At 43.6% G+C, this 27894-nt stretch overlaps 1 protein-coding gene across 4 annotated transcripts in view; it reads left to right on the top strand.

Annotated features, from left to right (window-relative positions):
• Positions 1 to 652: 652 nt before the first annotated feature.
• The window catches only part of MTM1 (myotubularin 1), a 179904-nt gene continuing 152662 nt past the window's right edge, over positions 653 to 27894 (top strand). For 2 of the 4 annotated variants that reach the window (XM_033943978.1, XM_033943976.1), the window contains exon 1: positions 656 to 843. The gene's annotated coding sequence lies outside the window, so the exon portion shown is untranslated. Of the gene's footprint in view, positions 844 to 968; positions 1054 to 27894 lie in introns of those variants that run through there. The other 2 variants (XM_033943979.1, XM_033943977.1) reach the window with 2 other exon arrangements.

The following is a 27894-nucleotide window of genomic DNA, read 5'->3' as shown; positions in this document are numbered from 1 at the left end:
CCTCTCTTCCACCCCCTCCCTGCAATTCTCCCTCTTAACCCCGCTCCTATTCCAGCATTTTTCTCTTTCACCCCCCCCCGCATCTCTCCCTCTTAACCCCGCTCCCATTCCAGCATTTCTCCCTTTCACCCCCCTCCCATCTCTCCCTCTTAAATCCTCTCCCATTCCAGCATTTCTCCCTTTCAACCCCCCTCTCGCTCCCATTCCAGCATTCCTCTCTTCCACCCCCTCCCTGCAATTCTCCCTCTTAACCCCGCTCCTATTCCAGCATTTTTCTCTTTCACCCCCCCCCCCCCCGCATCTCTCCCTCTTAACCCCGCTCCCATTCCTGCATTTCTCCCTTTTACCCCTCTCCCATCTCTCCCTCTTAAATCCTCTCCCATTCCAGCATTTCTCCCTTTCAACCCCCCTCTCGCTCCCATTCCAGCATTCCTCTCTTCCACCCCCTCCCTGCAATTCTCCCTCTTAACCCCGCTCCTATTCCAGCATTTTTCTCTTTCCCCCCCCCCCCCCGCATCTCTCCCTCTTAACCCCGCTCCCATTCCAGCATTCCTCCCTTTCAGCCCCCTCGCCCCAGACCCGACTCTCGCCCTCATCGTCAGCCCGCCCCGTCCTACAATCAAACGTTTCCTTAGGGTCACCGGCAGCAAGAACTCATTGAGGTGGCGCGCGGCACCAACAACCCAGGAGCTTTCCCTTTCCAGGTCCCGCCTCCCCCCCTCTCAGATACGACTTCCTGTTTCCGGCAGGGCCGGAGGCGGCAGAGGGAGAGGTTAGGGGTCGATCGTGGGCTGCTCGTAGGATTTGCTGCTGCCGCCGGCGACCGTAAAGACACTTTTGAAGGTAGGACGTGGGGGAGGGGGCTTTTGAATAAGGGGGGAGATGTGGGACCGCGGCCGGGGCAGGGTAGAAGATAGGGGGAGGATCTTGGGTGCTGAATGCGTGTAACTTGGGTGTCTGTGTTGAGGGAGGGCTCCGTAGGACCTGTCAAGTCCGTCAGCGCTCGGTTCCTCATTCGTGGTCGCCGTCCTGCGTGTGAGGACTTTAAACTAGGTGAAGCATATGTACTTTCTAAGCGCCCATCTCTTGCCCTTCGTTGGTCTCTCACGTTGCTGAATTCCCGGGAAAAAGGAGTTCGAAGATGGGCTCTGCTCTCCAGATTTTTCTTGGAATCCCCGCGGGAAAAAAAAGATGTCTTTAAAGCTCCTCTTGAGGTCTTCTAACCAGTGCCATCATGCTGCTCACTGGTATCCTGAGCAGCCCAGAAGAGATAATGTGTCAAAAAGTGAGAGTAGGGGTGCTAGAGGCAAGGCTGCAGATGTACGATTTTAATAATAATAATAATAACAACAATAATTTTATTCTTATATACTGCCATACCGAAAAAGTTCTAGGCGGTTCACAACAAGGTGAGCTAATACACGGGATACAGATAAAATACAAATTAGAATAATGGACTTAAAAAACAGATAAAGACAGAAAGCATTTACAATATAATGCAGAAAATACCGGCATGACAGGGAAAGAAGTAATACATAGAACAGATAAAATACATCAAGTGGAATATAAGGAACTTGATTGAAAAAATGAAGCAGAATGCATTAAGATACCAGCCTATCAAAGTATTTAAAGATAAAGGCATGGCAAAGTGGCACATAAGGAGATGACTGTGAAAAGTCTGTTGATAAGATTTGGGGGTTTTTTTTAATGTGGTGAGAAATTGTAATAAAAAAAAAGTCTGCAAAGTAGTGATGGAATAAGCTTTATAAAGAATAGCAAGGTAATTGCCAACTTACTAGGGGTGCTGAAAAGTTTTCAGCCCAACCAAGAAGAGAATGACGTGGATATGGTTCAACCAAAGGTCTGAAACAATGTCAAAAACAGAGAATTTGGTTTCTGCAAATTGGCACTTAATGAAATAACACTCTTCAGTTACAGTGGTAAAATAATAGGAATTTAGGAAGTTGGTTGAGCTGAGAACTTTTCAGCACTACTAATGTTTTTCGAAATCAGACAGAATTGTGTTCTCAGGCATCCGGAAGAAAGCTGAAAAATCACTGAGAACACAATACTGTCTGATTTTGAAAAAACATTAGTGCTTCAACATTATATACTCAAAGGGAACTACTCAGCTTAGGGGACATTTTAATTTAAGATTGGAATGCCTGTTTAATGATCCTGGGGTACTTAACAATGGGGCTATTCATGGCAATGGTCAATATTGGGGCTTTATGGTGCTCAAAATGAGAAATAGCAAATATACACATATACACATATTTAGCAGGTATCTGAAAGTATTGTTTTCTATAGAATGAATAGTTCAAGAATAAGGCATCGTTGTGTAAAGCTGAAGAAGGGCATCCTTCTAAATTTTAAATTAAAACTGCACAACCAGCTCCTTGCTTGTAGACAGAATAGGAATAGCCTTGTCTGAACATACTGAGATGGCTGCTTTTCTTACATCCCTCTATTCAGAGGACATGAGAAGTTCCAAAATGTCTGAAGCGGGCCAGTGGATATTATGGGAACGCAGCATATATGAAAGCAATTCAGTTTTTTGCATAGCATGTAAAGGATGAGATATTCCGTTCACTCAGTGTTTTACAAAAGGTTCTGTTCTGTTGAATGCAGAATCTTTTATAAAATTCTAGATGCAGTGAGCTACACTGAAACTCATTATCTGTGGGTCTATACCAGCTCGAGACAACCTGTACATCAGGAAGCAAATGAAGCCTGGCCCATCTCCCAAGACTTAAATAGCTGTACTGATCGATTTTCTAGTTACACTGCATCTGGACTAGCTTGCCATATACTACGAGATCAATTATATGTACCTTATTCAACTGTATGTACAATTTGCCTTTCATCTAGGCAGCCACTTAATTTATCCAAATGCCCTTGTCTTGCCCATCTTGTCTGTCTGTGTACACCTTTCTGCCTGTTGAGGTATTTCATTTGTATTGTTTTGACATTTATCATATTTCTGTTATATAAATGTTCTACTGTACTCTTTCAATGTGTATATTATGGACATTTTATCATAGGCAAAGCCTAGTAATAGTAAAACCATCTCCAAGTTTATCTTATTGTCTAATTGTGTAATACACAGTTAATTTGGTTGTTTTACTGTTATTTATTTATTTATTCAAAGTTCTATACCGTTCTCCCAAGAGAGCTCAGAATGGTTTACATGAATTTAATATAGTACTCAAGCATTTTTCCCTGTCTGTCCCGACAGGCTCACAATCTATCTAATGTACCTGGGGCAATGAGGGGATTAAGTGACTTGCCCAGGGACACAAGGAGCAGCACGGGTTTGAACCCACAACCTCAGGATGCTGAGGCTGTGGCTTTTAACCACTGTGGGGTCCTTTTACTAAGGCTCACTAGCTGTTTTAGCACACGCTAAATGCTAGCGCTTCCATTGTAGTCTATGGACGTGTTAGCATTTAGCGCACGCTAAAACGGCTAGTGCTTCTTAGTAAAAGGACCCCTGTATTTGTAATAAACTTTCTTAGCTGAATCTCTTCATAAAGATGGTTAAAAGCCATAAGTAAATAATTAAGGGCTTTCTCTAGTCATGATCTGCGCTTGTAAAATTCCATGCTGTTTCCATGTGTAGATGCTTCTAAAATGATCTGGTAGTGTGTATTTTGTCATTATGTATTCTTACAAAAATTTTCAGCTTGCTTAAATTGGGTTGCCAAGATTTGAAGTACCCATTGCAACAGGCATTGTACATAGTCAACCAAAGAATTGGTTGAACTAAAAAGCCTCCATCCATTTGTGTTTTACTGCATTGTAAAAGAGTACATCCTTCGGAGTAGGAAACAAGTTTGATTTTGGAGCAGTGCACATTTTGTTCTCTTACGTGTCTGTGCTCTAACATTCAGTTCTTTTTTTTTTTCTCAGTCACACCTAGCATCTCAGTACTCCTATTGTATTCTTGTTGTTTATAAAATTGTTTTGATAACATGGCCCAACCTCTCATGGTTTGTAGCATGTAAGAGTGTCACTATTTGCATATTTGCCAGACAAGACTGCATATTTCTTTTCATACAGATATGAATATGATGAGATGGTATTTTGTCTTTTAATTTTATTGTATGGTAGAATTTTATGGGGATTAAATTTAAACTATTCATATCAATTGATACATGAAGGGTTAATTTAGGGATGAATTTAGGGTGCTTGGGGGGACAGTAGTCGCCAGTCTATATGTTTGCATACAAGTTTTCGGTCTATATCAGGGGTGTCCAACCTGCGGCCCCGTGAAGTATTTTGTGCGGCCCCATTAGAGGGCGATGCAGTGTCTTCTTCTGCTGCCCATGGGTGTTTACCATCTTGCAGGCTCCCTCCTCTGTCTTGCTGCAGCGTTTGCGCGGCCCCAGAAACATTTTTTTCGGCCAATGCGGCCCAGGAAAGCCAAAAGGTTAGACACCCCTGGTCTATATGTTTGCATACAAGCTTTCGTGGGGGATTTTTTAGATTTGGGTCCTGGGTGTGAAAATAATATGTTTATATTTGGTCAAAAGAAAATTAGGGGTTCATTTATTAACACGTATTAATCAAATAAAATGCCTTTAAAATTCTATTCCTTAAATGTTAATGGACTCAATCATCCCATCAAGAGGAAAATGGTACTTAATTTTCTGAAACAGCAACAGGCAGACATTTATTTCATACAAGAGATCCATCTATCAACAATCGAGGCAGCCAAATTAGAAGGAGAGTGGATTAAACATTGTTTTTTTTGCACCAGCAATAGAGAAAAAGGCTGGAGTGGCAATCCTGATTAATAGGAAGATTTCTTCTACATTTGATAACTTTTGGGCTGATCCAATGGGTAGATGGCTCCATGTTAATATGACTTTGGGAAATGATACCCTGACGCTTCTTAATATTTATGCATCTAACTCAAATCAGGCAGATTTCTTTAAGAAACTCCAACAAATAATTCTGTCTCTAGCTACGACTAATTTAATCGTAGCTGGAGTCTTCAATACTGTCATGGATCCAATAATGGATAAATAACCGAGAAAGCAATTAAAATCATTAGGTCTGGATAATCTTATACATACATGTGGATTGAAGGATATATGGCGGATTTTTCATTTTAATGCTCGAGAATTTTCATTTTGTTCCCAAGTTCATAAATCATTTTCAAGAACTGATTATTTTTTTGTTTCAGATCATTTAATCCAACAGGTTACAAAGGCTAGCATAGATCCGATCATTTTGTCGGATCATGCCAGAATTTGGATAGAATATCAGTTTACTGAAGAAGATTCTAATAGACCTGTTTGGAGGTTTAATAATTCACTGCTTGCAGACTCAAACTTTCTTGAAGAAATTCAATAAAAAATGAATGAATATTTTCAATTCAACACCTCAGAGGAAATCTCTTTGGAAACTATAGGGATGCTTTCAAGGCTACTGTAAGAGGGCAGATTATTTCATATTCTGCGCACATTAGGAAATTACTTAGATTAGAATTTTCCAATTTAGAACAAACTATTTTGACTTTGGAATCACAAGTGGCGTTAAAATGGAAACAAGATACTTTGAATGCCCTGTTGAAAGCTAAATATAAATATAATGAGATTTCCTCACAATTGACTAGGAAAGATTTCTTTTGTCAGCAAACTGTGTATTATGGAAACACAAATAAAGCGGGAAGAGTATTGGCTAATAATCTTAAAACTAAAAAGAGAAGAGTAAAGATTGCTGCCATTAAGGATGAAAAAGGTAAAATTTATACCCACATTACGGATATTTTAAATCAATTTCTGGATTATTATAAAGCTTTATATTCTGAGCTATATTCAAATAAAGAAAATGAAGGAAGAGAATTTTTAAATTTAATTAATGGACCAAAAATTCCAGAGCATATAAAAGAAAAACTTGAAGCGCCTATATCATTTCCCCTGGAAATGACCAGAATTCTCTCTGTAATTATCCTGGAAATGTCCAGTTGTCTCTTTTGTAATCCGCCCAGAACTGCAAGGTTGAGGTGGAATAGAAATCAGTAATGTAATGTAATGTAATCATTTACAGAACTCCAGGCAGCATTGAAGTCTCTCAGAGCTGGATCTGCTCTGGGTAATGATGGATTCACAGTGGAGTTTTTTAAATCTTTTCAAACTACATTGTTACCTCATCTTTTTAAATTATACCAATCACAACTGACGAAGGGTCAGATATCAGGTACTATGGAAGAAGCTTTAACAATAGTTTGCCAAAGCCAAACAGAGATCCCATGTTGGTTTCAAACTACAGGCCTATTTCTTTAACTAATGTGGATGGAAAAATTCTGGCTAAACTATTGGCTCTGAGGTTAGCTAAGGCTCTCTCTTATATGATTGGAATGCACCAAACGGGTTTTGCTGCTCAAAGACATTCTGAAAATAATACCAGATTGGCACTTCATATGCTAAATTTAGCAAAAACAATGGACGATCCGGCCTTCTCTGTCTCTTTGGATTCAGAGAAGGCCTTTGATCGTGTAGAATGGATTTTTATGTACCAAGCAATGGATTGGTTTGGAATAGGATCCAGATTTATTCAAATGATTCAAACTTTATATAGCTCTCCTTCTGCCAGATTATATATTAACTAGTGTTTAAGCCCGTTAGATTAACGGGTGCTAGATGTCTCCTGCTTTTGAACTTGGGCAGGGGCAGAGGCAGAGCCGGGGCGGGAGGGAGTGACGGTGGGAGAGCAATTTCAAAGCCTCAGCAGCGGCGGCTCCTTGACCAATCCGCGCTTACAACGTCCCCACACTTGCGGTCTGGCTGGCTCCCCCACCAAAGCCCTTCGCAGCGGCAGCCCCTCCCGCATCCGTCCCCACGTCCCAAGCCTCTCCGAAGACCGGCTCCCACGAAAATGGTACCCCTCTGTCCAAAGCCGTGGCAGCAGCCTCCCTCAAGACACATTTCAAATCTGACATATTGTAATCACAAAACAGAAAATAAAATTATTTTTTTTACCTTTTGTTGTCTGGTCATTATTCATATCATGTAGGGGTCCCAGGCTATGGTTGGCTTTTGATAACTCGCTTGCCAGGGCCCCTTCTTTCTTCTTCCCTCCCTCCATCCCGGCAGCTGAAGACAGGCACCTCCCCCCAGTGGTCTGAGACAGGAGGGAGCAGTTAGGAGAGGGTCTGAGGGCAAAGAGGGGCTCAACAGCGCACAACCACCTTTCTTTCCCTCCCTCCATCAAGTGCAGTGCAGCTCCACCAATGTTAAAAGGAGCCGCGTCGAAATCGGAGGCCTGCCACTGCCGTAGCACATTCCCCTCTGCCTTGGTCCCGCTCCTTCTCTGACATATGGGACCGCGGCAAAGGGAACGTGTTACGATGGCGGCAGGGCTCCAATTTCAAAGCAGCTCCTTTTAACATAGGCGGAGCTGAACTGAAGGGAAGGAACGGTGGGGCCGGGTGAGGAAGGCCGCCTGCTAGGTAGGGGGATAACAATGGCGCTTATGCTCAAGCCCCCGCCGCAGCTCCTCTCTCGATCCTGGTGCGGTTCGAGAGAGAAGTCGTGGCGGCGGCTTGAACATAAGCGCGATTGTTGTCCCCCTACCTAGCCGCGAGGCTGCGGCGGGGTTTCCATGGCAACCCGATCGCGGATCTCAGTGTAGGGCCGGGTCTGGCGGCGCCGTGTAGGGCGGAGGCGGGACCTCAGCACTGCACCTGTGGAGGGGATTGACTGGTGACGTACAACCCGCGCATGCGCACTAAAAAAAAACGGGACAGCTCAGGGAACACGATTTTTTTAGTGCGCATGCGCGTCTACCATTTTATTATATTAGACTAGTCTTTAAGCACGTTACATTAACGGGTGTTAGAATATATGTATGTCTGTCTTTCTTTCTTTCTGTCTCACTCCCTGCCCTTGTGTCTTTCTTCTTTTCTTTGTCTCCCTCCCTCCTATTATTTGTCTTTCTTTCTATTTGTCTCTCTTTTTGCCCCCTATGCAGCATTTATCTCCCCTTGTCTACTTTCCTGTACAGTAGCCATATCAGCATTCCCTCCTCCTCCATTTCCTTGTGCATCAGCATTTCCCCCCCTCCCTACTTCCCTGTGCAGCATTTTCCTCCCTCGGGTGTTAGAATATATGTGTGTGTCTGTCTTTATTTCTTTCTCTCTCTGTCTCCTTAGCCACTTTTTCCTGTCCATTCTCCCTTCTTTTTACCTCCCCTGTGTCCACCACCACCCCTTCACTGCTCCCCTTATCCAGAAGCAGCCCTTCTCCCTTTGTTTTACCTCCCCCCTGTCCATCAGTACCTCTTCCTGCTCCCCCTGTCCAACAGTAGGCATCCCTTCCTTTTTTCCCCCCTGTCCATCATCACCTCTTCCTGCTCCCCCTGTCTAGCAGTAGGCCTCCCTTCATTTTTCCCCCTGTCCATCAGCACCTCTTCCTGCTCCCCCTGTCCAGCATTAGGCCTCCCTTCATTTTTCCCCCCTGTCCACCACCACCCATTCAAGCTCCCCTTATCCAGCAGCAGTCCTTCTCCCTTTGTTTTACCTCCCCCCTGTCCATCAGCACCTCTTCCTGCTCCCTCTGTCCAGCAGTAGGCCTCCCTTCATTTCCCCCCCCTGTCCATCAGCACCTCTTCCTGCTCCCCCTGTCCAACAATAGGCGTCCCTTCCTTTTTCCCCCCCCTGTCCATCATCACCTCTTCCTGCTCCCATTCAAGCAGCCTGTGCAGCAGTCTTCATACGCTGCTTCGGGTTCTTCTACTGCCCTGATTTACTCTGGCACGTCCCTGATGACATCATCAGAGACGCGGCAGAGCAAATCAGGGCAGTAGAAATGCCTGAAGCAGCGTGTGAAGACTGCTGCTTAAATCGCCGGGTAGGTAGTCGGGTCAGCGGCAAGGGAAGGGTGGTGAGCAGCAAAGGACTCCTCTGGTCTGTTGCGGAGGGCGGCTCGGCTCCATTTCTTGATTCGTTCTGGAGAGGGGGTGGGGCAAATGCGCTGTGTTGGGGGGAAGGATAGGCAGACGCGGGGACCGGGTTGCACGTTTTCACAGCTTCTGTGGTGCCTGAGCTGCAGGAGAGGGAGCGGGTTGTACGTGGCGGGGGAGGCCCCGACTTCCCGAGCTGCAGCTTCTTCGTTGTTGAAAGTCGCCACCGCAGCTCCTGTCTCGCAGCTGTGTAATTTTTTTATTTTTATTTGAAAGCCGCCGCTGGGGCCGCGCATGCACAGTCGTATTTTCGCAACAGATCAGGGAACACATTTTTTTTTAGTGCGCATGCGCGGCCTACCATTTTATTATATTAGATAATACATTCTCGGAGCGTTTTTATCTCAAGAGGGGAGTTAGACAAGGATGTCCCCTATTTCCTTTATTTTTTTATATTGTTTTGGAACCCTTGTTGTTGGCTATTTGGCAGGCAAAGGAGATACAGGGAATTCCATATGAAGGGCGAGATTATAAAGTTTTGGCTTATGCAGATGATATTTTGCTTCATTTGAAGAATCCTGAATTAACCATCCCACATTTACTGGAATTGATTGATCGTTTTGGAAAATTTTCTGGATACAAAATAAATTGGAGTAAATCAGAGGTTCTTCCATTGAATGTACACTGTGTAAAAGCTTTATTTGATCCATTCCCATTCCTTTGGAAGGAAGAGGGTATAAAATATTTGGGTATAATGATTCAAAAAACTTTGGAAGATACAATGACAGTAAATGAAAAATCCTTATTATTGAAAGTCAAAGAAATGTGTGAGCATTGGAATCCATTACATCTTTCTTGGTGGGGGAGAGACCAAACCATCAAAATGATGATTTTGCCTGTGGTTTGTTACCAAATGAGTATGTTACCAGTTTATTTTTAAAGTTCCTTTTATAAAAAACTAAATGGGATTCTTACAAAATTTATTGGCTGGGTAAAACTCCTAGAATAGCCTTAGTATCTTTGCAAAAATCACAATCGGCGAGAGGGGTAAATTTTCCAAATTTTTACAGGTATCGCCAAGCCTTTATTTTGCGTCATGGAGAATCTGCCGGATTGGCAGATACTGGAAAGTCATCTTATGGCCCCATTATGTCTTAACCATATTTTGAGAATCAATCTTCCTCAAATATACAAGGACAGTATTATTATTCTTTCCACCTGGAAGACATTAAAATATATAAATACCTTAATTCCTATTCCAATACAGCAATCTACGTGTCAATCCCTATGGTTAAGCTCCAAGATACAAATCGGCAAGTCTAAAATCCTCTGGAAACATTGGTTGCAGGCAGGCATATGTACTTTAGATGATGTGATTTCAAATGGGAAAATGGTAAATTTACTACAATTGCAACAGTCATTTGGCATATCAAAGTCTCAAGGATATAAATGGTTGCAGTTGAAACAGGCCATCCCTTGATACTCAATTTCTGGAAATCATTATGGGGAAAAATTAATATGATACTCGAGGTCTTGATACCATTGTCCTATGATGTTATATTTGGGACTTTGTTGAAAGCTAAAAGTCCAATAGACATTTATAAAAATAGACTTCTGATTATGATGGGAGTGGCCATGCAAATGATAACAACAAATTGGAAAAACTGGGACAGATTAAATTTTTCCTTTTGGTGGGAAACGCTCTGTTTGTATTACAGATATGAGAGAATGAATGCAGAACAATCGGGTAATAGTAAAAAGTTTTAAAAAGTTTGGGGTCCATTAGAGGTATTTGTCATACAAAAGATTGATTAACCTTTAATTTCTATATGATTTTTACACATATCCAGGGGGAAAATGTACTTTGTTTTAATATTTGATGGACTATAAGTGCTGTTAAATGTTTTATCTGAATGTTTATTGTTTGCATTTTGTATCAGTTCTGAAAATGAATAAAGATTTTAAAAAAAGGTGTTTAGACAATTTCCTGGAGATGGGGGGCATTACTTTTCATTCAATCCTTGTATATACAGTATTACTTTTACTTCTCACTGTATGCTTCTCTTTGCTATTTAGCTCTGTTTTAAACCAGATTTGGGGATGCTCATGTAGAGGGAAATGTTATAACAGAACACTTAGGCTATCAAGGTACACAGATGCATATGTTGTGCTGTTTTTATAAATCAACCATTTTAAGACTTCCGGTGGAAGCATGGAGCTATAAGCAGCAGGGGCTTGCAGCTCTGAAACACCCGGCACGGATCTGCAAATTATCAGCGTGTTCACCCACCGAAAATAAGATCTATAGAGCAGGGTTGCCTTCTACTTACCCTAAGGAGCTCCTCAGCCGATATTGGAGGCACATGGCAGCTAAGGCGAAAAGAAAAGACAGAGAGAAACTCTGGACAGCCGAGCACAAAATGGTGGAGCACATGATCCTGGCGTTGCCGGTATCTCCCAGCTTGGCTTGGGTGACCGAAGTAACAGCAGAAGTGCAGGCGGCTTTGGAGGGCACCCTCAGTGATAAGTTGCAGTGGATCCTCGCCAAGCTGGACAATTTAGATCAACGATTTGCCTCCCTGTCCTACGAAGTGTGCAAACAAAAAAGCATTCTGCTGCCTATGCCTAGAATGACTATTTGAATAAAGTTGGGATTAAGTATGGTAACATTTATGAGGTGAAAATAACCAGGTGGATTGCTGGAATGGTGTCTCAGTGTGAGGAAGGATCTATACTTCTACTAAGTATCTTAATAAAAAAAATTTGGCCCTCGACTTAGCCTTTGTTTTAGATTTCAGCACCTTATGTAATTCAGTTTGACACCCCTATCCTAGCTGGTTGCACAGGAAATGATATGACTTAAGGGGAGGAGGAATAATGGAATAGAATGCTGGTGGAAGATTACTGTGAAAGAACAAAGTTGGGGCTGACTTACGGTACTGGTAGCAATGTGGTCAGCTGGGACTGCTATGGAAGTAGCTTAGAGCCTCCTGGGGGAGGATGAGTCATGCTTATGCAATAGCTATACCTAGTAGTTAGTTTGAGGTTTTTTATAATTGCAGGGTTCAAGGTGGAGAATATCTGACGTGAGGATTGTTGATGAAGTGTCTGGCCTAAAGTATGTTAGGCGGAGATGTAGCATGGGAGAAAAAAAAGTATTGTTGTTTTGAATGAAGACTCCTGGCATAGGATCCAAGTTTTCCTTCTGATATATTGAAAGAAATTGGCGAGTCAGTAAAAATCTTCCAACTTCAGATGGAAGCCAGCAGAGGAGGAGATAGTAGCAAGGGGAGAGGGAGAGGATAAAAGAGATCAAGACTGTCATCATACCCGAGGGTCCCTTGTGACATACTAGCTAGAACAGCTACACAAGGCCATGCCACACTCCATGGAGTACAGTTTCTCAATTTTTATATTTTGTGAATGACTAACTGCTCTATCATTGTACTGGGTACAATAGTTCCTTTAATAATATCATTTCCTTCATGATGACATGAAATATGGTGAAGAATTAGGTCTTTGATGTAGATTCAGTATTGATGTACATGGAGGTGCTCTTAGTTAAGGTTATATCAGTTTCCATTGTAAGTCAGAATGTATGTGATAGAGGTATCCTGAAGCAATAATGTCTCGTGTGCATATGTGTCTTGATGATGACTTTGATTTTGTTAATAAATGCTGCTAGTATCACAGGATGTCCTGTTACAGGTCTTAGAGGATTTCTGACCTCTCATTCCTCTTTGTCCGTGCCAGACTACTTCATGTCATACATGATCTATATCTTCCCTTGAGCAGGGGGGAGACAGAACAAATGCTTGCTCTGCCAACTATTTATGCCAGTACAGTAGGTAACCTGTCAGTATTTGTTCTGTCTCCAGAAGGTGATTTGTGCAGCAGGTAAAGAAGAGAACTAAAAGCTCCAATAGCCTAGGACTTCACTGTTGAGCATGGCCCAGATACTTTAGGGGGCAGTTTACTTGTGCTCCAAAGCATGGAACTTCCTTCCTACCTCAGGCTCTGGAGGATGCCCTTGAGACCAGTCAAGTTTCTCTTCATTGAGGACTTCTTGCCAGAAGATATGTAGAGCAGCATTGTTGACACCTGTCTGTCTCGTCATGACACTATAGATTGGACCTGGGAAGGTCAGAAATGCCTTTGGAGTGGCAGGCGTACGACCATGGTAGAGTCCTCCCTCCCCAAATTAAGAGGGCTTTTGTACATCCTGCTGGTCTGAATGGCTTCTGGAATGGATGAAAAGGAAAATTCAGTTACACCTTACAATATAATTGTCATACCATGAGTCTTGCCTGACCAGTACAGGAACCTACCCAGGGAATCCTGAAGTACTGGGAGTGAGAGAAAGAGAAGGAGGTGTTGACAATAGGCAATAAGAGATTCAAATGTTCTGCTAGAGATAGCTTGCTAAAAGAATGACAGACTATCTGCTGCAATGGCATATATAATTTGATGGATTAAGAGTTTTATGCCATCTCCCCCTGCTGGAGGGAGGGTATACTCCCACTGTTCTGGGCTGTTCTAGAAGGACTTAAGGAAAGCTAGCCGTTGTATGATAAAGCATAACTATACCTTTTTAAAAAATATATCAGAGTACATTTTTAACTCCTCTTGCTTGTTTTTGGTTCTGCTATTGCACTAGATTGTTTTGAACTCTGTTGTCTTTTTAACCCTAGGGTGTTTCAGTTACAGGAAAACTAAAAATGAAGTCTGATAAAGAGGTGGGCGAAAACCCAAGCATCTTGAAAAAAAGGATCCTGCAGCTAACCTGGCTTGAAAAGAAGTGCTGTTGCTGTGGGAAACTGGGGTCAATAAAAGCCACTGTGACCGAAGCTATTCACAAGAGGGGTAGGAAAAGAGAAGAAAGTAGTCCACAAGGAGTTAGCAGGCATGCAAGATAGGCTGGAATGAAGGAAGGAAAAACTAAAATAGACAAAATAAAATGATAAATTTAAAAAATAGCTGAGCAAAAATTGAGACAAAACCACAAAAAAGCCCCAAACCTTCAAAGATTATAAGGAAAAACCATTTTTGACTGGTTCGAAGTTTCAAACTAATTTCCCTGTCTGTAGCCTAGTGGTTAGAATAGTGGGGTAAAATCCAGGGGGAACCAAAAGTGCCCAGGATTAAAAGGAAATCATGTCATTCTCCATTATCTCAGTTACAGCTTGGTTTGTAAGCCTCCTTGGGCAGGAAAATAAATTCATCTTGAATTTGGAAAAGGCAAGTACTGGTACAAGATATTTTATCTGAAATTCCAAAAACTGAAAAGCTTTGAAAACATTTGACGCGATCTGGAAGTAGTCAATTTCCCTGACGTGGCACATGCTGAAATCAACGCAGGTGCATGCATTTCTCCTGTTCTCTGTGCAATTCAAGTTGGAGGACTGGAAAAATGGTAAAGAGAGCTGCAAATTCCACTCAGGGTGGCAGTGAGAAGCAGAAGAGGAAGCGTTTATCTCTGTCAATAGCACAAAAAGTTGAAGAAGCTTGATCGTGGTGTATCTGTACAATGGCTGACTGAAGTTGGGAATCAATTTTACGATCTTATGGTTTACGAGTATCTTTTTGTGGCTTAACGTTACCATTCCAAAATCTGAAAAATTCCCAAAACAGAAATATGCCTGGCCCCAAAGATTTCGTTTTAAGGATCTTGTGTGTGTAACTAAATCCATGATCCCATGTTCTTTTCTCTAATAGCTGTGATGCTCTAGACCTTTGATTATGCCTTTTAACTCATGATGTTTAGCTATAGAAGATTATCTCTCCTTGTTACATGCAACTTTGAATTTTGCCTTGCCTCCATTCCCAATGGATTTTAATTTCATGTATTTTACTTTCCTATCTGTACTTCCTTATATTACTTCTTTCCTGAGTCTACCCTTTCACACTTATACTTTGATCTATTGCAAGGGTGTCAAAATTCATTTTGATGTTAGGCCAAATTAGAAAAAAAACTTTCAGTAGGCCATCATGGGGGGGGGGAGTGGAGGGTTGAAGAGGAGAAGAGATGGCTCAGGGGTGATATGATAGAGGTCTATAAAATAATGGAAAGGGTAGATGTAAATCGCTTGTTCCCTCTTTCCAAAAATACTAGGACTAGGAGACGTGCAAAGCTACCAAGTAGTAGATTTAAAACAAACTGGAGAAAATATTTCTTCACACAATGTATAATTAAACTCTGGAATTCGTTGCTGGAGAATGTGATGAAATCAATTAACTTAGCAGGGTTTAAAAAAGGGTTGGATAATTTCCTAAAAGAGAAGTCCATAGGCCATTATTGAGATAGCTTGGGGAAAATCACTGTTTATTCCTAGGATAAGCAACATAGAATCTGTATTGCTACTTGGGATCTAACTAGGCACTTGGGATCCGGATTGGCCCCTGTTGGAAACAGGATATTGGGCTTGATGGACCTTCGGTCTGTCTCAGTATGGCAATCCTTATGTTTCCATATTATGGTCAATTATATAAATTTAAAAAAATTGCATTTCAGTTAATGCTAAACATCAATTTATCATGAAAAGGGTGTGTATTTGCAACCTAACATCACAAATGAAAAAAAAAAAAAAGAAAATAAGCCCTGCACAGTACTTGGATTTATCCAGAGGTGTACTGTACTGTACTTTCCACAAATCTATTGCTCCAAAATACGGTCGTTTTTTTCATGCGACCACTGTATAGTTGCAGTACCACTTACAACAACCTTCATATAGAGAAGATGATGATCACCCCTGAGCCGTCTTTTCTCCAAGCCGAAAAGCCCAACCAGAATTGCACACACTAGAGTTAAAGAGGGCTGCAGCCACTGCTGTCCTTCAGCTCAGGAAAGACTATGATTGTCAGAATGTGGCTGACGCTGGATCCCGCCCCCCTCTTTCAAGTCTTGCAAGAGCACAGCCAAGACACAGAGCAGAGTCTTACTACAGCAGGTATTTGTAGTAATGAGTTTCAAAGGAGCAGGCTCGGATGGCCTGGGTCCAGCTTGGCCTGATTAGGGCGACATGGTGCTGCAGACCCACACAACTTAGCTCTGTAATTTAATGCTGGCAGCCACAATACCTCTGGCTTTATCTTTTTCTACAGCCTGGGCCAAGTGTGAACCGTGCTGTTAAAAGGGTCGTGGAAAGCAGCCAGAGTTGCCAGCTTTAACTTACAAAACTGAAACCTGTACTGCCCAGAAAAGACAATCCAGTTCACTCAAACTTTTGTCAAAATTAAGCTAACTCACTTGATGTCCTGTAGTTACTGCGTATTTCTTAATAAAGAAGCCATGTAACATTTGGATGACTTTTCAAGCCTGTAACAAAAGTACAAAACACAGTATCTCTTGATAAATGGAAGCTATGTTAAGCCAGAACACAGTACTGTATTAGTTTTGGTCCAGAATTACATCATTGGGTTTAATTTTTCTCATATTTACATTCTCAGCAGTCACTGTGTTTTGGTTTTTCAGGACGGTGTAGACAGGAGAGGGCAAAGCTAGATTCTCTGGCCATCAAATGCTGCTCCCTTCTTGGGTTGCAGGGAAGGGGAAGCAAAGTTGATTCCTTTCCAGTGATGTCATCTGGCTGTGACAGCAGCAGCAGAGCAGTGTGCTCTTCCTATCTCTTGCAAGAGAGGATGTTTTTGGGGAGTTTTGATTATAACAGGGAATGCTCCTTATTAATAATAATAATAACAATTTATATACCGCAGGACCGTGAAGTTCTATGCGGTTTACAATGATTAGAGAAATGTTACAGATTGAATGGAATAAACAAAGTACAGATTTAGTGATTGATAGTTATAGAGATCGTTTGTTGACGATTAAGATTGTATAGGTTGGTTTCCTAAGTATTTCAGGAACAGATGTGTTTTTAGGCGTTTCCTGAATTCTCCATAGGTAGTAGGCACGAGCAATTGTTCAAGGTCTTTACCCCATAGTGCTGCTTGATGTGCGAACAGATGTTGGTGATGACTTTTAAATTTACAACCTCTAACCGGTGGAGAAACAAAATTCGGGTGTGAGCTTTGCTTGTGTCTATTGGTTGTGAAAGAGAAAAGGTCTGTTATATATTTAGGGGCTAAGCCATAAAGTACCTTGAAGCAAAAACAACCAAATTTGAATTTCACACGTGACTCGATCGGCAGCCAGTGTAGAAGTCGATAGGAAGGTGTTACGTGATCAAACTTCTTCAGTCCACAAAGTAGTCTAACCGCTGCATTTTGAACTAGTTGAAATTGCGGCATATTCTTCTGGTGGAGTGCCAAGTAGGCGATGTTACAATAATCGAGTTGACTCAGTATAAGAGATTGTACCAGAATTCGAAATGAGACATCGAAGTAAGCTCTGATGGACCGAAGCTTCCAGAGGGTGAGAAATATTTTTTTGATCAAGGAGTCTACCTGGTCTTTCATGGTCAGGTTCTGGTCCAGTGTTACTCCCAATATCTTCATAGTGGGTTGAATGGGATAACTAAGATTACTGATGCACATTGGTGCTTTAGTGTCAAGTGGGTATGGCGATGCTATGAAAAATTTTGTTTTCTCTGAGTTTAGTTTTAGTCTGAATTCAGTCATCCATTGCTCCATCCGATTTAGTACTTCTGTTGCTTTGGGGATGACTTCTGAGACAGATAATTGTCTAGAAGTCGTCAGCGTAGCTAAATAGTTTTATCCCAGAAAAGACATTATTAGGGGGTTTAGGTTTTTCTGGTTATAGTCGAAAATTGGAAGCCCTAAACAACATATTGAGTTCTTTTATGTTTTATATTTTTAGAGATTTTGAGATTTCTAAACCGCTTAAATTGCCTTTGTCAGGCAAGGAGTGTTATATCAAGACTTAATAAACTATAACCTAAACCAGTGTTTTTCAACCTTTTTACACCTGTGGACCGGCAGAAATAAAAGAATTATTTTGTGGACCGGCAAACTACTAGGACTAAAATTTAAAAACCCCGTTTCCGTGAGCTCGGTCCCAGCAAATCATCTGATCCCATCCACACAAGCCTCAGTTATGATTTTATATTGAATGTATTTTATCTATATATATAAAATCGGAGGTATGTATGTGTGTATGTATGTATGTGTGTGTGTGTGTATGTGCCGCGATCACGCAAAAACAGCTTGACCGATTTGAATGAAACTTGGTATGCAGATCTTAGGGCCGATTCTATTCAATTTATTCATAGGAGATATTACCCAAGGGCTTAGAGGAAAAGTATCACTGTTTGCCGATGACGCCAAACTATGCAACATAGTAGGTAAAAGCAGTGTGCCTGACATTATGACGCAGGACCTACGGCAGCTGGAACAGTGGTCGTCAACTTGGCAGCTAAGCTTCAATGCTAAAACATGTAAAGTGATGCACCTAGGTAAAAAAAATCCACACAGAACTTACACACTAAATGGTGAAACCTTGTCCAGGACCAAGGCAGAACGTGATTTAGGAGTGATCATTAGTGATGATATGAAGGCTGCCAATCAGGTGGAGATGGCTTCGTCCAAGGCAAGACAAATGATGGGCTGCATCCGTAGGGGTTTTGTCAGCAGAAAACCTGAAGTCATAATGCCGTTGTACAGATCCATGGTGAGTCCTCATCTGGAGTATTGTGTTCAATTCTGGAAACCGCACTACCGGAAAGATGTGTTGAGAATGGAGTCGGTTCAGCGAATGGCTACTAGAATGGTCTTGGGGCTCAGGGAACTCACGTACGAAGAAAGGCTAAAAAAACTGCGGATGTACTCGCTGGAAGAACGGAGAGAGAGGGGAGACATGATTGAGACCTTTAAGTATATTACGGGACGTATAGAGGTCAAAGATGCTATCTTCTGTCTTACAGGGCCCTCGGTTACAAGAGGGCACTCGCTGAAAGTCAGGGGAGGGAAATTTTACGGTGATACCAGGAAGTACTTCTTCACCGAAAGGGTAATCAATCATTGGAACGAGCTACCTCAGCAGGTGATTGAAGCCAACAACGTGACAGATTTTAAGAGAAAATGGGATATTCACCTGGGATCTCTAGGGGAAAAAACGTTAGGGAGTGGGTCATTGGTGTGGGCAGACTTGATGGGCTAAGGCCCTTTTCTGCCGTCAATTTTCTATGTTTCTACCTGGGGTGATATGTTCTGGGGGTCTCGCGGCCCACCTGCGCACGTGGGCGGAGCTACAAACAGAACATCAGATTTCACCCATTCATGTCAATGGAAAAAATGTAAAAAGCTGCCATTCTCACAGTAATTCTAAAACGGCTTGACTGATTTGAACGAACCTTGGTATGCAGATTCCTCACTACCTGGGGTGATATGTTCTGGGGGTCTTGCGGCCCACCTGCACACATGGGCGGAGCTACAAACAGAAAATCAGATTTCACCCATTCATATCAATGGAAAAAAAGTAAAAAGCTGCCATTCTCACAGTAATTCCAATTACCTGGGGTGATATGTTCTGGGGGTCTCTCGGCCCACCTGCACACGTGGGCGGAGCTACAAACAGAACATCAGATTTCACCCATTCATGTCAATGGAAAAAAAGTAAAAAGCTGCCATTCTCACAGTACTTCAAAAACGGCTTGACCGATTTGAACGAAATTTGGTATGCAGATCCCTCACTACCTGGGGTGATATGTTCTGGGGGTCTCGCGGCCCACCTGCACACGTGGGCGGAGCTACAAACAGAAATTCAGATTTCACCCATTCATGTCAATGGAAAAAATGTAAACAGCTGCCATTCTCACAGTAAATCAAAAATGGCTTGACCGATTTGAACGAAACTTGGTATGCAGATCCCTCACTACCTGGGGTGATATGTTCTGGGGGTCTCTTCACCCAAGAATTTATATGTTCTTGCTCCTGGAGGTGAAACTAAAAATGTTGTTTATAATCAAGTTTTGTGTTTGTTGTATTGTATTCATTTTGTTAAATATTTCACATTATAATTTGAATATTGTACTTTTTATAAAGCTGTAAAAAAATAATTTCATTCACCACTATAAAGTATCTTTATTTGAATCCATTTACAGTGTTATTGCTATAATTAAATACCCGTGCAACGCCGGGGCATCAGCTAGTTAAAGTATAAAAAGAAACAATATTCTGTACAATTGTCATTTTATAAATACAAATAATACAGAGCAAGGATCAACAAAACCCCTGTCTCCCCTCCCCTTCACATATATCCCCTCTACTATTAAGAAAACTGAACAAGCCAAATTATTACAGAATGCTACACAGAAATATCATGCTAACAGAATACTGCAGTCACACATGCCAGCAATAGTGTTAGGGGAATGCAACTAGGGCAGCTGCCCCCTGGTCAGAGAGCACCCTAAGCCAACTGGAAGCTAAAGAAGCACTGCCTGGGCTTTGCAGTCCCCAGTTATGTCTAACACCAGCTCTAGCAGGATTAATATTTCAAATCTGATATATTCTAATCACAAAATAGAAATAAAATTATTTTTTTCTACCTTTTGTCGTCTCTGGTTTCTGCTTTCATCTTCTTTTCACTCTCTTCCCTCCAGCGTCTGCCCTCTCTGTCTCTTCAATCCAGCATCTGTCCCTTCCAACCACTGTCTGTCCTCTCCCCATTCCATATGGTATCTGTCTTCTTTCTATGCCCCTCTCCCCTTTCCATCCAGCCTGTGCCCCCTCTCTCCTTTTTACATGATTCATTCCAGCTTCACTGCTCTCTTCATTTTTATCTCTCCTACACCAGATCTAGCATCGTTGTCCCTCTCTGCTTATTTCTCTGCTGACCCCTTCCCATCATTAATTTCTCTACTTTCTCATGTCTGTCTCTCCCCTTCCCCTCCTCTAATCTCCCTGCCAGCTGTTTCCTTCCTTTTTTCCCATCTCCCTTCTCTCCTCCTCCTGTCCAGCAGTAACTCTCTTCCCTTCCTGCCCTTCCAGCAGCATCTCTCCTTCCCTCCAGGTCCAGTAGCAGCTGTCCCTTTTTTCCCCTTGCCCAGCAACTTCCCAGACTCCTTTCCCTCCTCCCCTCCCAGCAGCATCTGTCCTCCAGGTCTAGTAGCTGCTGTCCCTTTTTCCCCATGCCCAGCAGCTTACCAGCCTCCAACAGTGGCTTTCTCGCCTCCCAGCAGCTCTCCTTACTTGCCAGCGCAGCGATTCAGGAAGGTAGCCTCAGGTCCTTTGTTGGGTCACGCCGCCTCTGAGGAAAGAGGAAGTTGCATCATCAGAGGCGGCCGTGACTCAGCAAAAGCCCCAAGGCTGCCTTCCTGAATCGCTGCGCTGGTAAGAAGGGGGGCTTCAGAGAGGGGAGAAAGCTACTGTTGGAGGCGCCCCATGATCTCTCTGGCCCAGCTGAAAATAACTCGTCGATCTTGCCGGCCCTGTGCGGACCGGCAGAAATTTCCTGCGGACCGGCACCGATCCGCGGACCGGCAGTTGAAGAACAGTGACCTAAACCAGTGTTCTTCAACCACTGGTCCACAGAAATTTCCTGCCGGTCCACAGGGCCAGCACGTGCATCAGGCCCAAAACAGTATTCTTCAACTGCCTGTCCACGGTGCGATCGATGCAAAGTTATCTTCGAGCCAGCTCTCTCTTACTAACTGATTCAGTGCACAAAGCCACAGGCAGTGGCTCCTATGGGCATCCTGCGCCTGAACCGGAAGCCTTCTCTCTGACGTTGCAACGTCGGAGGGAAGGCTTCCAGATGAGGCAAGGGACGTGCAAGGTACAATTAGTACTATTATGGGGGCGGGGTCTGGGGTGGACATTGGGTAGAGATGGGCGGGGTCTGGCCTACGACTTAGCCCAGTGTTCTTCAACCGCCGGTCCACGGAATAATTTTTTTATTTCTGCTGGTCCATAGGTGTAAAAAGGTTGAAAAACACTGACCTAAACTATATCTGATCTGACTAATACAGAGTGCTTAACTTATGCTTTTAAAGATAATTTGGGAGTTATGAACAGACCAGATTTAAATTAGCTGAATTAGAGAACAGTTAGGGCTCCTTTTACTAAGCTGTGATAGCGGTTTTAGTGCGCGCTTAGCGCATGCTGAATTGCCGTGCACGCTAGACCTTAACGCTATCATTGAGCTGGCGTTAGTTCTAGCCATGTTGCGCGGGTTTATCGTGTGCTAAATTCCTGCGTGCGCTAAAAACGCTATCGCAGCTTAGTAAAAGGAGCCCTTAGTTGTACAGGGAAAATGTGAAAATTCTTGTTTGACTTGATATGGGAGTGTATGTCTGTCTGTATGCTTTCAGGAATCCTGTAAGACTATAAAATATTGGTGTCTATGTGAATAGTATACTCTATATTTGGTATGTAGCTGGAGGATGATAAAAAAATAAAAATGTGATGGGGATGGCTGTGGAGGCTGAGCCTACAGAGTAGTGCATCTAGTTTGGGGAGTTAGGCTAGGGGGATAGTAATTTTGTTCTCAGATGTTTTGAGGGTCTCCACTAGTATAATTATAGTTAACCACCAACAACAAAAAAGTTAGAAAGTGATTCCCTTATTCTCTTGGTTCATCTTCAGGTTTGTGTTGGCTCCATTCTCCTCTAAATTCCTAGTTCAGCAGGTCTAGACAGGCCGGCTTTGGGTATATGACTTCATTTCTTTGTTCCTCCTCTAATAAACCCCTGTTAAACTCCGCCCATCTTTATCACAGCTTGATCCTTGGGTGCCTGAAGGCCTTGTGTTTGCTTTCTTGGCCTACATTTTTTTTAATGTTATGTTTTAGCTTATTTTAGTAGCTTAGCAACATTGATTGACATCATCACAACAAAGTCAGACCAATTTTTTTTCTTTTTTTCTTATGCACAACAGGTTTCACTGCTTGTCATTTGATATCATGATCCAGCTAAAAATGAGAAAATTTGTAAGCAAACCATTGTGTTTAGAATATTACTTATGACTCTACTGTAAAAGAAGCTGCAGAAAACCAGGTCATGACCAGAGAGTAAAACTGATTCAAATGATGAAATGTACTTATTTTGTAAGCTACTTTGCGAGCTACTTTTAAAATGACCAAGTCAAAATGATCTACCAACAATAAAATTAAAAAAAAAACACAAAGCACACTGTACGCAGAGAAAATGTTAATTATCATTTATATTCAGTGGCGTACCAAGGGGGGGGGCGGGAGGGGCGGTCCGCCCCGGGTGCCAGCCCTGAATTGGTGCTCCCGGCCTTGCCGTTCAGTCCCCCCACACCCCCGAAGGACCGCTCGCCCCACTGACCTTCCTGCACCACCTGTGAAGCAGCAAGCAGCAGGATCGCGAGGTCAGCTATCCCTGAGCTGCTTGGGCGCTGCTTCCTGCGCCGCGGTCCCACCCCTCCTCTGACGTCAGAGGAGGGGCGGGAACGCGGCGCAGGAAGCAGCGCCTAAGCAGCGCAGGGATAGCTGACGTCGCGATCCTGCTGCGGCTGCTTCATAGGTGGTGCAGGAAGGTCAGTGGGGCGAGCGGTCCTTCGGGGGTGGTGGGGACTGAACGGCAAGGCCGGGAGCATAGGTAGTGCTGCTTCATAGGTGGTGCGGGGAGGCCAGGGGGGCGAGCGCTCCTTCAGGGTGGGGCGGGTGGGCAGGCAGGCAGGCATTCAAGGGGGAGGGGGGTGACAGGCAGGCAGGCCTTCAAGGGGGGGACAGGCCTTCGGGGGGGGGGGTGCAGACCTTCAAGGGGGAGGCAGGCCTTCAAGGGGGTGGGCAGGCCTACAAGGGGGTGGGACAGGCCTTCAGGGGGGGTGCAGGCCTTCAGGGGGGGTGCAGGACTTCAGGGGGGGTGCAGGCCTTCAGGGGGGACAGGCCTTCAAGGGTGGGACAGGCAGGCAGGCCTACAAGGGGGGGACAGGCCTACAAGGGGATGGGACAGGCCTTCAAGGGGGGGACAGGCCTTCAGGGGGATGCAGGCCTTTGGGGGGGGTGCAGACCTTCAAGGGGGGGACAGGCAGGCAGGTCTTCAAGGTGGGGGGACAGGCCTACAAGGGGGAGGGACAGGCCTTCAAGGGGGGGACAGGCCTACAGGGGGGTGGGACAGGCCTTCAAGGTGGGTGCAGGCCTTCAAGGGGGGACAGGCAGACCTTTAAGGGGGGACAGGCCTTTGGGGGGGACCCTGGTTTAGAAGTACACGGAGGGAAGGGGGTGTTCAAAGAGACGTGCATATGCCAAACTTTGGGGGGGGGGGATGAAGAAATAATGGGTCTGAAAATAGAGGAGAGGGAGAGAAATGATGGACCATGGGATTTAGGGAGGGAAGGAACTGAAAGGGAGAGAGATTGGACACAAGGGATGGTGTGGAGGAGGGATAGAGATACTGGATAGGAGGGTAATTGGGAAAAGAAAGGGAGAGATGGTGGACTCTGGGGTGGTGGGGAAGGAGGGAGAGATGCCGGATGAAAGGGTAGTTAAGAAAAGGTGGATCTGTGGAGGGAGATGAAAAAAAGGAAAGATACCAGACTTCCTGGGGAGGGAAGGGAAATGGAAAGGGAGGACAGAGTTGGCAGATGGATGGTTAGCACGCAGAAAGAAGAAAGAAGGAGACCCTGGCAAGCAAGTTATCAGAAGAAAACCAGAGCCTTGGACCAACAAGATTTGAAATATAACCAGACAATAAAAGGTAGAAAAATTAATTCTATTTTCTGTTTTGTGATTATAATATGTCAGATTTGAAATGTATATCCTGGCAGAGCTGGTGTTGGACTGCAAACGTTAGCTAGGATTTAACAGAGAGAGGAAAAGTCCTTTTTGTTTCTTTATTTTATTTACACCACAGCGCGAGTGTGGTTAGGAGAAGCCAAAGGGGGTGAAAAAGCTATAAAACCCACCAGGAGTTTTGAAAAAAAATCACCCAACTGGGCAGGAAAATCGAATTGAAAAACCAATTCAATAGGCTGAATCGAATCGAAATTTTTTTTTCCTGAATCTGGCAGCATTAGTTTGCGCTACTGTCTTAGACTTTAGGACCTGGGATTGGGGAGAGATGGCATCCTCAGTACTTTATAATGCAAGTGAAACGAGGATTTGGTCAGACTTTTGAAGGGTCTGCAGAAAAAAAATATTGTATAGGCCGGGGACATGAAACAGCAGGAAATGGGAACTTTTCTTCCTTCTATTTTTGTGAATGGAAAGGCTGAGGATGTCAGAGAGTTCAGTTAAAATATGTGCTTTATAAGAAAATATAATAATGTGTTTTATAAAGTTTATAGCATAGCTGGCCTACCCAGTGAGGTGTTTCTAGTGGTGGTGGTGGCAGCAGCGTGTCAATGTGTTGAGAGGAAGAGGTGGTCTGGGAAATTCTGCTGAGCAAACTCTGGGCCCATTTCCACCCCCCAGTTAGTCCACTCCACTCAATTGGTTCACACACTGAGTGGGTCTTTGGGTGTTGTGTTGGGATCTCTTCCAGTGGTTTATCAGTATCTCCTTCTGGTCCAAGGAAGGAAACTTTGTTATCCTTAGCATTGACCTACAGAATATGTTTGTAACAGCGCTGCTTGTGTGGCATTAGGCTATGTAGTGATCGAAAGAAAAAAACAGACCTTTGCACATTTTTGCACTATATGGTGGGTGTATGAGGAGATTCACATTTCCTGCACAGCTAAGTCCATGTGAAGTTACCTTGTGCTGTATTTGACATCTAGCAAGGTCTCTGTTTGAAAGGAAAGATCTAAACTTAAAAATGAAGTGGCCAGAAGTTATGGTAAAAGCAGATAGTGAAGCTGGTTTTAAGAAAGATTTGGCCAAATTCCTGGAGGAAAAGTCCATAATCTGTTATTAAGACATGGGAGAAGTGTCTGCTTGCCCTGGATCGGTAGCATGGAATGTTGCTACTCTTTGGGTTTTGACCAGGTATTAGTATCCTGGATTGGCTACCATGAGAATGGGCTACTGGGCATGATGGACCATTGGTCTGACCCAGTTAGGCTATTCTTATGTTATGTTCTCATCTGTAGGGGCCTTTGTTTTCACTTCTTATTTTAATGTATTTTTTTTCTGGGAACTTATCAGTGTTTTTTATAATGGGAACAAAAATGGAAGAGAATTAATGTGTGTGGGATGAGGGGGTAACTAATTTCTTCAGCTAAATAATTCAATCCACTTCAAACAGACATAGGAGAACTCACGCACCATTCACACACCCTCCAACCAAAAACGTCAAAAGAAAAAAACTGTTCGACAACCTCCTAGCCATTCGAGCTGCAACACTCGACCCCCAACCCTACAACCAATTGACATCGACCACTTACTGCAAAACCTTCAAAAAGAAATAAAAACCCTTCTATTCAAAAAACACATAAAACCGAACTAACACAATCAGAACTGTCCCAAGCATCACCTGCAACTACTCCATATGTACTTCTGATGTCATGACAATTCAGACATAATTTATGTTATGTTATGTTTGGAATATAAAAAAATTTTCACTGCCTGTTTCTATTCTGACCATTTATTCCGTTTCATGGTCATTACAAAAAATATTTTTTTACATGGGGGGGTGTCAAAAAATGATGGGCCCCGGGTGCCACATACCCTAGGTACGCCACTGTTTATATTCCGGGGTTTTTTCTAAGAGGTCAAGGCAGATGACTTTATGCAATGTCACCTCGGTAACAACTATACAAAAATAGACAAATATACCCCCTCCCTTTTTACTAAACCGTGATAGAGGTTTTTAGCGCAGGGAGCTGCGCTGAATGCCCCGCACTGCTCTCGACACTCATAGGCTCCCTGCGCTAAAAAACGCTATTTTGGTTTAGTAATAGGGAGCCATAGTGCAAAATATAAACAGCAGATATAAATTCTCAAAATGGACACATTTTGATCACTAAAATCATTTTTCCTACCTTTGTTGTCTGGTGATTTCATGAGTCTCTGGTTGCACTTTATTCTTCTGACTGTGCATCCAATATTTCTTCCCTCCTTTCAGCCTGCTGTATGCTTCCAGACCTCATTCCCTCTGCCAGCTTTTTCTTCCTTTCTCCCTGCCCCCTCCCCTTTCTTTCTTTTAGTCTTTCTTTCTTTCTGTCTTACTGCCCCCTTTCTTTCTGTCTTCCTGTCCCTCCTTTCTTTCTGTCTGTCTTTCTCTCTCCTTGCCCCCTTTCTTTCTGTCTCCTTGCCTTCTCCCAAGCCACTGCCACCACCATCGGGGAACAGGCCTCCAAACCACCACCTCCCCCTAGGAGCCACAAACACTACCTGTCGTAAACTGCTGCATGGAAAGGGAGTATTTCCAAGGAAGGTCTTCCCCGGGTACATTAATAAAGTTGAAGCCGGATCAATGTTATCGTCTCCTCCCACTTCCACCCTCCGCACCACCGTCTACGAGGGCGTTCGCGACCAGCCCTCCCCTCCCCAGAGCTCATGCTCTCTGCCGCTTCCTGCCCCCAGTCCCCCCCCCCCACTTGACGCAACTTCCTACTGCCGGTGGGGCGGCCCGTGGCAGAGGGGAAAGCTCCAGGGCTGGCCTGGGAATCCCTGAGAGAAGGTAGGACGGGGGGGGGAGAGGAGGGAGGGTGGCGCCGTTCCGTGCAGGTAGTGAGAGGAGCTGCCAGGCATGTGAGGACCGCCAGGATGCTTCGGGTCCGTCTGACTCTTGGGAAGCAAGTAGAATGCGAAGGCAACGCGATCGACCAGTCGATCACGATCGACCTTTTGGGCACCCCTGGCTTAGAGCATGTAGAATCCTGCAAAAGATTGATTTCAGAATCCTGCACATTTGTTATTTCTTTCCACTTTAATGTTTGAGTACCTGATTGTAAAACCGCTTAGATAATCTTGATAGGCAGTATATAAAAACTTAATAAACTTGAAAAAAACTTAAGAAACTTGATAATGTTTAATGTACAGCACTACTTGTGTCTGGTAGCACTATAGAAACAATAAATATAGTAGTAATAAGAAATTTACTCAAAGGCAGATGCAGCCCCTCTTGGACCAATGGTGTGTTTCTTGTCTGTGCTTTCCCTGTGGACCGGCAGGAAATTTCTATTGACCGGCACCGGTCCATGGACCGGTGGTTGAAGAAC

Source organism: Geotrypetes seraphini, chromosome 5, assembly GCF_902459505.1.
Source record: "Geotrypetes seraphini chromosome 5, aGeoSer1.1, whole genome shotgun sequence".
In the NCBI taxonomy this organism is placed as follows: domain Eukaryota; kingdom Metazoa; phylum Chordata; class Amphibia; order Gymnophiona; family Dermophiidae; genus Geotrypetes; species Geotrypetes seraphini.
Note: the sequence above shows the minus strand (reverse complement) of the source record. Positions and strands in the feature narration are given on the sequence as shown.